This window comes from Sceloporus undulatus, chromosome 1 (genome assembly GCF_019175285.1).
Source record: "Sceloporus undulatus isolate JIND9_A2432 ecotype Alabama chromosome 1, SceUnd_v1.1, whole genome shotgun sequence".
Classification (NCBI taxonomy): domain Eukaryota; kingdom Metazoa; phylum Chordata; class Lepidosauria; order Squamata; family Phrynosomatidae; genus Sceloporus; species Sceloporus undulatus.
This window is the reverse complement of record NC_056522.1, coordinates 91,658,062-91,670,661: the sequence shown is the minus strand read 5'-3', so window position 1 is coordinate 91,670,661 and position 12,600 is coordinate 91,658,062. Positions and strand designations below refer to the sequence as shown.

Sequence of the window (12,600 nt, the reverse complement as noted above, 5' to 3'; positions counted from 1 at the left end):
AATCCAGTTACTGGTTTACTGATCTATCTCTCCAGCCCTTCTATGGATAGCTCTCCTTCAGTTCATCTTCTCAAAACCAGCATGCACTGGGCTCTTTATGCTGCAAAAGCCAATGAAGATGCTGGATTGTATTGGCCAGGCTGTTGGAAAAGTGTATGCTCAAAAGTATATGTTAGGAAAAGGAAATCAGGTTTATAAAAATGAGAACGGTGTCAATGGTAGTGAGTGTGAGCAGAGCTTTGAAAAAATACTGTTGGGATTTCAGGTCCCAGAAGCCTTCTTGGATCACCTTCCCAGTTATTGGTGTTTATCAGACGAGCTCTTAAAGAGGGCCTATTACGATGCTGGTTCGTATTGGCCCGGCTGTTGGAAAAGTGTATGGAAAAGTGTAAGGAGGGGTATTTAGAATTCTCAGGCAGAGAAGTTCAGCTCCTTAAAACTGCCAATCCCAGCATGCAACAGGAGGCTGCTAGAGGAGTCACACTGGAATAGTAGCTCTTTAAGAGCATAGTGTGATAAACATCAGTGAGATGGTGCAGCAGGTATGAATTAGCTGTCAGTCCTGCATGGTGTATGAAAGGGAGTCTGTCCTCTCACTTGTACGATAATGTTGGTGACACAGGGTAGTTAATTAGTATCAGACAGGAATGCAACTTACGATTGAGCACCAATTTCCTGTTCTCATCAACCCCCACAATACCCTACTAAGAAGCTTGGATCCATAGTTTGTCTAAATTCCATAGTTTATATAGTTTGTCTAAATTCAATAAATCAATCACTTCATTTATATTCAAACTTCTCCCCAAGAGTGTGAATCAGTATACTGCATACTAAGTTTTCTGAACCTTTGTACAACCGTGAGCCCTTTCACATTACCTAATTATATGCCATGGCTGCATCCTGTGGAATCCTGGGACGTGTAGTTTGGTGAGGCACTAAAACTCTCTGGCTGAAAATTCTAATACCCCTTCCCAAATTGGAGATCTCAGTGTTCCATAGGATGTTTCCTTGGCAATGAAAGTGAAATCATATGGTTATAATTGTGTAGTGTGAGATGGACCTGTGTTGGTCATGACTAAAAGGGGGGCATCTCTACTGACCCCTGACTCTGATAAGTCATAGAGACTGGAGGGCCCCCTCAGAGATAGTCCTTCCTAGGTCGGGAAGAAAACAGGCCACACTGTGGTTTCTGCTGTGTGTCTTGATGACATGAGGTTATGCTGATTTTGAATTAATATATTTGACATATAATTAACATTGGCTATCCAGGGGAAATCAGTGAGAGTAACTTTGATGCAAGAGGACAAGACACTGGTGGTTTTTTTTTGGGGGGGGGCGACTAAGAATAAAATAAAAACAAAGAAAAATCTTGTTAAGGTTCAGAACATGTGTGGGGGAAACCACTTGAAAAAGCCACTATCCTGGCTGAGGAAGCTGGGAGTTGTCCAAATAAATAACATTTCCAATCCCTCTTAAATCATTCATTCGACTGAATGTATCACAATCCCTCTGACCATTGTGTAGTCTCATTAAATTTAGTAGAACCGTATGGGTCCAAGTGATCACCAAACTGCTTCTTAAATATGAGAACTCTGTTAAAAAAAAAGAAGACACACAAATCATCATAAAAGCACTTCAAGTTACCCATGTTATCTGCTCTGTTTTCCTATCAATATGCTCAGTGTATTCCCCTGGAACAAGGAACAAACGTTTCTACTATGCTAAGTTCTTGGCAATTTGAGATTATAATAAAGGCCTTCTGTGGAAAATGGGAGGAGGGAATGAATGGGTTATCTAATCACTCAGAGAACACGGATCTCTGGCTCATAGGATTTGTCACAGGGTGCACTAGAACATTTTGTTCAGAGAGCCTTTATTATTATTTTTTTAAGTATTGGGGGCACCTCAAACTATTTCAATGTCTATTAACAGTGACATTATATATGCCCCGAGAACAGATGCTTGGTTTGTGATTGCACAGATTTAGTTCCTGTAGGCTGCAATCTTTCGTACAGTTAAACTGCTTAAATGCCACTGAAGTTGATTTCATTGAAGTCAATGGGGGTTTTGCAGCCTCACTGCAGACATGATGACAACCTATATGTTTTACTGAGCAAAACAGAGATTTTTTTTCCCCTTCAGTGCCAGCTTGTATAGTGTGGGTGGGAAATCTCTTTCAATTTCAGATAAGTTTGTGGCCACTCAGAACCCAAACATGGTGTGTGTGTGTGTGTGTAAACATATTGGTGCCTAGGAGTACCTAGGATCTTATCACATTAACAACTAAGCCAGCTTACCTCTTCCAGCTTGAATTCAGGATATGGGATGCCCCCGGATGTTATCATACCTAAATTGACACCAATCTAGCCAGGATGCCACCACCCGGGTCGAAGCCTCGCTCAGACAGCACCTTTTCGAAGTCAGGGAGCTTCCAACTTCAAAAATTAGCCAGCTTAGTGAGGCTTCGACTCGGGATGCATCCGGGTGGTGGCATCCTCGCTACATTGGTAGCGATTTAGGTATGATAACATCTGGGGGCATCCCAGATCCTGAATTCAAGATGGAAGAGGTAAGACAACTCATTTGTTAATGTAATAAGCATGCTAGTCTGAGTTGCAAGCTCAAAGGGCTTGGATAGGAATTTATAAAACTTGTGGACTGACAGCAAGCTTTTATGACTCCCAGTATGACATGGTTTTGAGAACTATTTTGAGAAGTTTCATTGTTCCTTAATTTCTAACTATAGTAATTTATGTATGTTGTAGGATTCCTAGGTCTTCTCTTGTCCTTAGGACAAGGGGGAAGAACCTCAGGGCAAGAGCACTGACCTTTAAAAGTGTGTGTGTTTTTGCATGAAGCCTTATTTGTTAGACTTGACCAATGGCATATTCTGATGAAGAATATGGTAGATTCTACATCAGGCTAGCTTAATGACATTACCAGGGCACATTTTCTATGACACCACAAGGATGGTCACTCCTTGATATCAGGGATTAAAGGATAGTTCTGACCTTACAACCCTAGTCCAAAGGCAGGAGGAACTAATAGGGTGTGGAAGATGATTGACAGCTGGAATGAGGGATATGCTGTTGTTGTTGTGTGCCTTCAAGTTGTTTCTGATTTATGGTTTATCCAAGACATTCTATTCCCCATCACCATGTATAGATGTGAGAGCTGGACACTGAAGAAAGCAGATAGGGAGGACATCAGCTCATTTGAGATGTGGTGCTGCAGAAGAGTGCTGTCGACAGCCAAAAAGACAAAGAAATGGGTCCTAGAACAAATCAAGCCTGAACTCTCCATGGAAGCCTAGATGACTAAATTGAGACTGTCATACTTTGGCCACATCATAAGAAGGCACAACTCATTAGAAAAGAAAATGATGTTGGCAGGGTAGAAGGCAGTAGAAAGAGAGAAAGACACTATGCCAGACTCAACCAGAGAGATCACAGGTCTGAACCTAATGGACCTGAGCAGAGAGGCTGAGAAGAGAGAGATAAGGACATGTTTCATTCACAGGGTCACTATGGGTTGAAGCTGACTTGATGGCATATAACAACAACAAATAACAAAGTGAACCTATTATGGGGTTTTCTGAGGCTGGGAAAGTGTGACTTGGTCATGGTAACCCAATGGGTTTCCAAGACCAAGCTGAGATTCAAAACTTGGTTTCCAGAGTCATAGTCCAGTGGTCCAACCACTACACCATGCTAGTGCCTTTCCATCATGAATAATTGCATAATCTCAGGAACAGTGGAAGTCCAAGCTTCTGAAAAGATTCCCAGTACTCAGATTGTATGGAAATTCTTGAAGTCTCTGGACAGAAGCAATACCCTTTGATCCTAGCAAGCCTATCCCCTAGCATTAGACAGATAGAGATGGCCATTGAAAAGGGAGAAAATGCTGGGAAGCAGTAGTGATGTGTTGCTGAGCATAGCTATGTGTGCCTTAAAGCCAGCTTCTTATCTACTTGGTTTGTGCACATGGGCATCAACAGGGGAAGTGTGACCTTGTTGGTGCTTTCGATACCATTGACCACGGTATCCTTCTGGAACGCCTGAGGGAATTGGGTATCAGGGGCACTGCGCTCCAGTGGTTCTGATCCTACCTCTCGGGCAGATTCCAGATGGTGCAGTTGGAGGACACTTGCTCCTCCAAGAGGGAACTGACATTTGGTGTCCCTCAGGGAGCTATTTTGTCTCCCACTTTAACATTTACATGAAACCTCTGGGAGAGATCATCCGGAGACATGGGGTGCGGTGTTATCAGTACGCCGATGACACCCAAATATGCTTCTCTGTGTCTCCGACTGATGCAGTGACTAAGGATGGCGTCTCTCCTCTGAATGCCTGTTTGGAGTCGGTAATGGGCTGGATGAGGGAAAACAAACTCAGTCTGAATCCAGAGAAAACGGAAGTACTTGTGATAGGTTCCCCAGGCCCGGGGAAGGAAATTTTTCCACCTGTCCTGGACGGGGGTCACACTTCCCCTGAACGACGAAGTTCGCAGTTTAGAAGTACTTCTGAATTCATCCCTGCAGTTGACATCTCAAGTAGATGCGGCGACCAGAAGTGCTTGCTATCAACTTTGGTTGATATGCCAACCACGACCCTACCTGGGCCAAAGGGACCTTGAAACAGTGGTATATGCTCTGGTAACCGCTCGTCTAGATTTCTGTAATGCGCTTTACATGGGGCTACCCTTGTATCAAGTCTGGAAGCTTCAGTTAGTACAAAATATAGCAGCCAGATTGGTTACTGATGCATCTAGGCTTGACCATATAAAACCTATCTTGAGAGATCTTCATTGGCTTCCTATTCACTTCTGGGCACAGTACAAGGTGTTGGTTATCACCTATAAAGCCCTCTCCCCAAACAATCCACCCCGCACTCTCAGGTCAGGTGGGAAAAAACTTTTGAGAGTTCCAAAGATGAGATACGTAGGTACTGCGCAAAGGGCTTTCTCTGCGGTGGCCCCGCAGTCTTGGAACTCTCTCCCTGATGAGCTCCGCTCGGCCCCCTCCCTGGAGTCATTCAAGAAAAACCTCAAGACTCATTTATTCTGCCAAGCTTTCCCCCACATGTCCTGACTGTCATCTTCTCCTGTGTATTGCGTGTTGTTTTATTAGATTGTTTATTGATTTTAACTGGTTTTAATTATTAGGTATGAATGATGGATTTTTAATGATGTATTCTATTATACGGTTTAATATGGGGGATTTTCGTGGTTTAATTTCTATATGTAATTTTGTTTTGTGCTGTATTATATTTCATTATTATCTTGTAAACCGCCGTGATCGAAGGAACGGCGGTATATGAATAAAATCTCATTCATTCATTCATTCATACATGGCTTGGGCCCGAGTTACTTGAGGGACCGCATCTCCCCATATGATCCGCCCCACACACTCAGAACATCTGGTAAGAACTTATTGGAAACACCATCTTCCAAATATGTTTCCTCATCCCAAAAGGCCTTTACTATAATGGCACCGCGGATCTGCCTACCTGAGGAGCTCCATCTCATGACCCCCTTGGAAACATTTAAAAAGAGACTTAAAACGGTACTCTTTTGTCAAGCTTTCCCCCACAAAGAATGAAGACCAATATCCTTGTTGACAACGATATTCTGCCTTGCCCCTGGATGCTGGATGGTTGATGGTTTTTTGTACTGTTGTATTGATGAGTGTTGATGTAATATTTTTCATGTTTTTATAAGAGTGTTATATGTATTGATTTTAATAGTCTGTAACCCCACTTCGATCCACTATGAGAGGTGGGGAAACACAAATATATTATTATTATTATTATTATTATTATTATTATTATTATTATTGTGGAGGGCATCATCTTGACCATTGTCTCAGGGAAACCTTGATTCTAAGGGTGAGAACAGTATCACTGATAATGATCTTAGGACTTTTTCACATGAGCAAAATTGGAAGGTTAATCCAATGGCATTCCGGAGGCAATCATTGGGTTTAACATTATTTCAAAGGAGATTATCAAACAATGTTGAACACAATCAAAAGTCATTCCAAATGCAATCACGTGTCATTGCAGAAATGGCTAAATTCACTAAACTATTGAATTTATAAATCCTCTTCCACTGTGAATTAATAGTCAATTCGAAGTTGTGGTGGTATGAAATGCATCTCTACTTCTGCCCTGGTATCCCGCCCCCCCCCCCATTGGAAAGAAACTACAATTACCATGATCCTCTCTTGTGACTTCCCAGAGAAAAGCAGCTGAGAGGAAGGTCTTGGGCAGCCTCAGAGGGCAGCTAGGACAAACCTCATCGGAGCAAATTTTCCCATAAGTGTGAGTGCTAACAACAACAACAACAACAACAAGATCAACATGATACCTTTATTTGAGGAGACATGCTAATACGAAAAGCATCCCTTCTAAGCTCTGGCTCTCCCTCTTTTCATTCTCTGTACTGCGCCCCAGCAGAGAAGGCAGGCTGGACTGCTGCCGGGAGAGAGACCGAGAGGAAAATCTGTGCTTCAGTCATTTATCAGAGGCATTACAGAAGTGGAAGGGGGGGGGGGGGGAGAGTAACCCTCTTCCTTATTTTTTGTCACTGGGAGAGGGAGGTCATTGGTCCGGAATGGGAAAATCTAATTTGCAAGAAAGAAGCCACCTGATTTGATGAATTCATTTGCAGTGGCTCTGCTTTTCCTTTCGAATGGCTGCTGTGTTAAGCATTTCATGTGATAAGCTAGCACGTAATAACATGCACTTGCGAATTGGCCCCACTTTCTCTTCTTTTGGGATGGGAATTACATCCTTTCCATGTGAAAAAGTCCTTACATAATGAAAGCACACACAAATCTTCCTCATGATTATGTTTGTCTATAAATAAAAATCAAACAGCTAGAAATGAAAGGAAACACAACCAAAGGGAACTAGAAGCAGCTAGAAGGACACCAGGGAATCTGCATCCCCTCCCCCATATGACAAACGGAGATGAGTTTATAGAGAAGGTCCCCATGTCACATATCTGTACAGATTTCAGAGTAATGATGAGGCTGATTTCCTGCACTTGGTAGTGTGATGGTGCTAAACAAGGACATGGGCATGGTTATTGGGCTTTCCCATCCTCTTCCTGTTTTTCCTTCCATTAAATGTGTCATTTTGCTAATATTTAATAAGATGAAACGATTGAGTCCAAAGAAACCTTTCCTTTCCTTTCAGGCATACATTTATTGTGTAGAGGAATCATTTTGTCATTCTTGATATTGGTTGCGTTTCCCAGAAAAATTGGAGGTAGTTGTTTAGCTTCACTTCTTTTGGATGCCCATTAAATTCTGAGTCTAAAAACAGAAATGAGTGAGGTGGGGGAAGGGAGAGAAAGACTTGCAAGGAAAAATGATCAATAGCAGTGCAGAGTCATGCCGACATTTTTCCAAACTCAGAAACACACTGCAAGCACACTGCACATTCCTCAGCTGCTTTGAATGACTTTTAGCTGCGCTTCAGGTATTTTCCAACTGGCTATGTGGTCTCTATGTGCATATATGCATCAATGCACAGTTTACATATGTTCATTCTTTGCTTGCTATACTAGCACAACATTTTTATTCATCCAAAGCATTATTCTCATTGTTTCAGAAAGAACCTTTCCAGCCAAAAGGCCCCAGGCATGGAAATGAACTAAGAAGATTTAGAAAGGCATTTCATTCAGATGCTGCTGCTGAGACCTCCACTCATAACTGTCTAAATAAGGAGTGTTTCAGACCAATAAAATCTATAGGTGCAAAATAGGGGACTGTGTATATATTAAAAAAGAACAGCCTTTGAGTAGTAGAAAATTATTGTTCCAATTCTTTTCACTGTTTTGTGTATGTGGTATTTCTGAAGCCACGGTTGTATCCTGGCTTCAGATGGAAAGAAAAACAAAGCATCCTGATGGAAAGAAAAACAAGGCTCTCTGCCTCTCACATTCATTGTACAAATGCTGAGTAAACTAGAAGTTGAATGGTGATGGACAGTGCAGTAGCAGTAGAAGCACTAGAACTGGAGTAACATGGTGGTAGTAGCAGTAACAGCACTAGAATTGGAAAAACACTGTGTGGTAACTCATGTTGTCACCTACCCCATATTGACTTCCTACCATATCAGACCATGCAGGCTCCTTAGTAATATTTTTTGTACTAATGTTACTTAGAAATTGTAATTCTCCCATATAACTGAATGTAATGACAATAGTTGTGACATAAACAACTAGCAAAATTAAAATTATACCTTTAAATTATGATACGCACAGCCTAAATGTATTTACATATACATAGATCCATGTGGCTAAAGTGAAAATTTGGTAAGATGTGATATTTTAAAAGAAAAATTTAAAAAAAAATTATATTTAAAAAAATTAAATAAAAAAACTTGAGGACCCTCCTCTCACTGAGCCTTGCCCCATGCACACCATCTCTTTGATTGAATTCCAGCACTTTAAAGGGATGCAGCTAAAGCCACAGCCCATTTCTGCCCAAAGGCAGATGTTTGCAGAGCAGTGGTGTCAGCCCCCCTTAGGGTGTCACCTGGTGGAATTTGTATCCCAAACTCCCTAATGACACCCCGGCTTTACTGCACCTGCAGTCTACCTTACGAGACAGTCAAGGAAGCTATCTGGTACACAGAACTCCATCCCTCCAGACTTTGCCATTTTTCTACATTCTCAGAATCTGCCATCTGAGAGGCAGCCACCTCACTCTACTTAATGATAGGGCTGACCTTCTCCCAAGCCCTCAGTCAGCCATAAAGGATAGCATAATCAATATTTACCAGTCCATGGAGTTCTTCCTTGTTTGGGAAGAGTATATACAATCTCCCCCTTTTCCAGTCTTCATGGTAGATTGCTGTTCTGTATGCAGCCCATGTCCAAGCAGGAAGTATCAACAGACCTTGACGTTTGTGCAAATACTTTTAAAAACACTCTGCATTGACTGTTGGGAAGAAAAAAAAAAGAAATTTGAGGTGCTGAAAAGAAATAGAATGGTAGCTGTAACCGCTAAGAGCAATATCCCCTTTCTGGCATTCTTATTTTCAATAATTTAAGCAGATTGCCACTGAATAGGGAATGAATATATTTTGCCACCTTCTTAGTCAATTCTCAGTGTATGGAAGAACTAGCTAATATTTTGATGACTAAAGGCTCTAGTTAGTAGAGAACTACTGTAGTAACTAAGCATATGCACACTGCATCTTCACTGTAGAAATAATCCAGTTTGACACCACTTTAAATGCCATGGCTGAATGCTATGGAATTCTGGGAACTGCAGTTTTGTGACACATTTAGCCTTCTCTGTCAGAGAGCTCTAGTGCCAAAACAAACTACAAATTCCATGATTCCACACCAGTGAGCCATGAAAATTAAAGTGATGTCAGACTGGATTACTTCTGTAGTGCGGATGAAGACTCAGATTAAACTGACAGTACATGACCTCCAAAGAGGAAAATGATTATTGTTGTCACTGTTCTTTTCATGGGCACCATCATTTTGAATTTTTATATGCTTATTCAGTTTCCAAATAAGCACAAGTAGAGGAAAACAATAGACCTGCCTATCCAGCTCTTTGAAACAATAATAGCCTTCCACTGGTCCACAAATATCCAGTCCCTTTTAAGGGCAGTATCTATCAAAACAAATTGATAGTTCAATAATATGTGTGGGATAAATCTATTCCCCATACTTAGGTAGATAGGCAGGTAGATACTTTAATGCTCACACTGACGTTGATGGTTAAATTAGCTTTCTGTATCACAATATGTTTTTGCCTTAAGGTAGCTAATTCAAAATTTATTCTCTTGAGGTAGAAATGAAACAAAGACAAGTAACTATTAGCATTCTCTGTTTGATATGACACATAAAGAAAACAGCAATATAGAGACATGTTATATTTTGACTTACCATGCCGGCTTTCTGTAATTTACCCTGAACTTCACAGCATTGCCTCTAGATGCAAGCATACCTCTGACAACTGCAAACAATGTGTCAGCATGATAAACGTTGAACAGAAATTGAGAATGAAACCTTATGGCCTATCATCATCTGAATTTTCATTAGATTTCTTTCCAAATTTCAAAAGAAAGAGGAGACATCCTGGAGCTATAAATCTAGACCAGTGCTTCTTAAACTATCTGTTGTGGGAACCAGCATTTTTATCTCAATGTGCAGGAGAACCAGTACAGTATTTCTGCCCAGTGATTAAAGTGTTCCTTTATTTCCTGGAAAATCTTCAGGGACTGGCAGCTGATTCCTTATTCCAGGACTGGCACAGGTCCATGTGCCACCACTGTATGTAGCACTGGTCTAGAATGTGTTTCTAGGAAACTGCTGCTCTACAGTATAGACTTGTGGAATGAGCTGTGATAGCTGAAGGAAACCCCACCTGTCCTTTCACAAGTTTTTTGCATCCCTATGAAAGAGACAGTAATTTTCTCCTTCTGCTACAGGAGTCTAGAAAACTACTAAGAATTTTCACTGAGTGTAACATTGCAGGGCTTTGGCATTTACCTTTCTTTAACACAGTGGCTGAGGAACATATGCGCATGTCTTTCTGATTCTGTTGAGCCAAATGTAAGTGAATACTGCAAACCTAATACTATTTTAATAATAAATAAAATGATACTATTTTAAATTGAAATATATATATTTTAACAACAATAGAATGAATGATATATGAAAGTAGGCATGTAGGCAATGTCTCCCAAATTCCAAACATTCATTGAGGTGCCAGTGCAGGACTCAGTTGTAAGACTCTTCAGTCTGTGCTGCTCAGCTGTATTGCAACATTTGGATGCAACTCTTAAACTCTTAAATAAAATATACAACATACATATCAAAGCATAAGAGAAATTCTCCTTCTAAATACATAGTTAAAATCCTGCTACTTAATCAGAATAAAAAGGTCCTAATCCTTATCCCTAGCAACTGCATCTCTTCTCTCCATCTCGTCCTCTCCTTCTGAACTCCCCTTCTCTAGAGTTTCCCCACCCATTGGACCAAACCAATAATTCACAGAGATTACATATGCACTCTTGTTTTACAAGTCGTGTTCCTTTCTCCTGTGCTTTTCAGTCTTCTGAACTGTTCTCATCTCTAAGAAATCCTCCAATAGGTCTCAACAGCATGGCATCCTCCCTTCCAGTTCTGCTGCTTGTTAGATGAGTGAGATTATTGTTGTTTAAAGTAGCAATATTCAGAGAAAAAGTTCATTGTAACAACAAAATGGGAAATCCTCAGTCGTCCTGATATCTGGTCCTATCTATACATCAGCTTTTTGTCTTATTCTCCAACACACACACACACACACCCAAAATTGTAAAATCAACATTCTATTAATCATATCATTTAAAGTAATGTACTCCATAAAATATATCAACTTTTCCCCATACTTTTCCTTTTACCAAGAACAGTCTTAGTGTCAAAATAAAGCTATTTCTGTTTCTGCTTTCTGTCTCTCAGCCCATGTTGAATAGAGACAGGTAATGTAGAGATGTATGATAAAATATAATACACATAGGGTTGGAGAAGAAGAAAGACAGATTACAATATATGGAAGACAATCTTATGTTTGTTGGATTACAGAAAAAATGTTATTTTTTATTTATTTTTATTTTTTTAAATTGTGATTGTATATATACAAAAATAAAGATTTTTTTTTTAAAAAGGGAAAGCCCCATGGCAGAAGTTCATCAGATTAAGGCCTTCATGGGGCTTTCCAGTAAGCCAGGGAGTTTGTAAGATACAGGCACATGTATGTCAACATAAAAAGAGCACACACATACCTCTTGGTTGTCTCATTACGGTAAGGTAAGCACCAAAACCTTGCACTCTTGAGAAATTTATCAGAAAAATTTAAATGCTTCCCACAAGTTTATGATGCAGTTTTCTCTTTTAATTCTTGCCCAAGGAGTGGTTGAAATTGGATAGGAAATTTTTAGTGCAGTGCCAGGGTCAGACTAGACATAATGTGCCTTTTGTGGTGAACATGAGCACCACTAAAGCCTCAGATGAGGTCAGGGGAGAGTGTTAGTGCTCTGACCCCAATGAAAATTGTCACCTGGAAGTTGGTCTTTGGTAAGAAGGGGGTTGCCATGGTGTGTGTGTGTGTGTGAGGGGGGAAGGTTGATGAACAAAAGAGTAAGAATCTGAATAAGAGTGTTAAATGGGATCTGCCCGTTGTTTTTATCCCCTTTGCACCTCCATGCTGGGGATGAGTGGAAACAATTTCTAGTTTGTGTTCATAGCCAACAATAAATAATAAAATAATAATACTAAAACAAAGAGACACTTTTATTCTGATTTTTTAGATTTGTCTTCCAGGGGCAAGAGGAAAGTCCAGCTATTTTCCTCCAAGAAGCTGAAATTTGAGGTAGAGAGCATTGACTTAGGTACACCTCCATGGCACTTCAGTATCATGATCCATAGCCCTTTAGGTGGTGGAGGTTTCTCAGGTCAAATAAGGGTGCAGTGTGGACAGAGAAGTTTAAGGTCTTGAGCAAAGATTCCAAAGCTTAAACTTAGGACCCAAACAGACAGGCCATAATAAAGCTACTTCGGGTCACTTTGGAGGTATGCTGTTTAAATTCT

The 12,600-nt window shown here is 40.5% G+C and overlaps 1 long non-coding RNA gene across 1 annotated transcript; it reads right to left on the bottom strand.

Annotated features, from left to right (window-relative positions):
* Positions 1 to 7,230: 7,230 nt before the first annotated feature.
* On the bottom strand, positions 7,231 to 10,114 carry LOC121923723. The gene is made up of 3 exons (XR_006102450.1): positions 9,916 to 10,114; positions 8,790 to 8,950; positions 7,231 to 7,318 (listed from the first exon to the last, which is right to left on the bottom strand). It is a non-coding gene; the product is annotated as an uncharacterized LOC121923723 (long non-coding RNA).
* Positions 10,115 to 12,600: the final 2,486 nt, after the last annotated feature.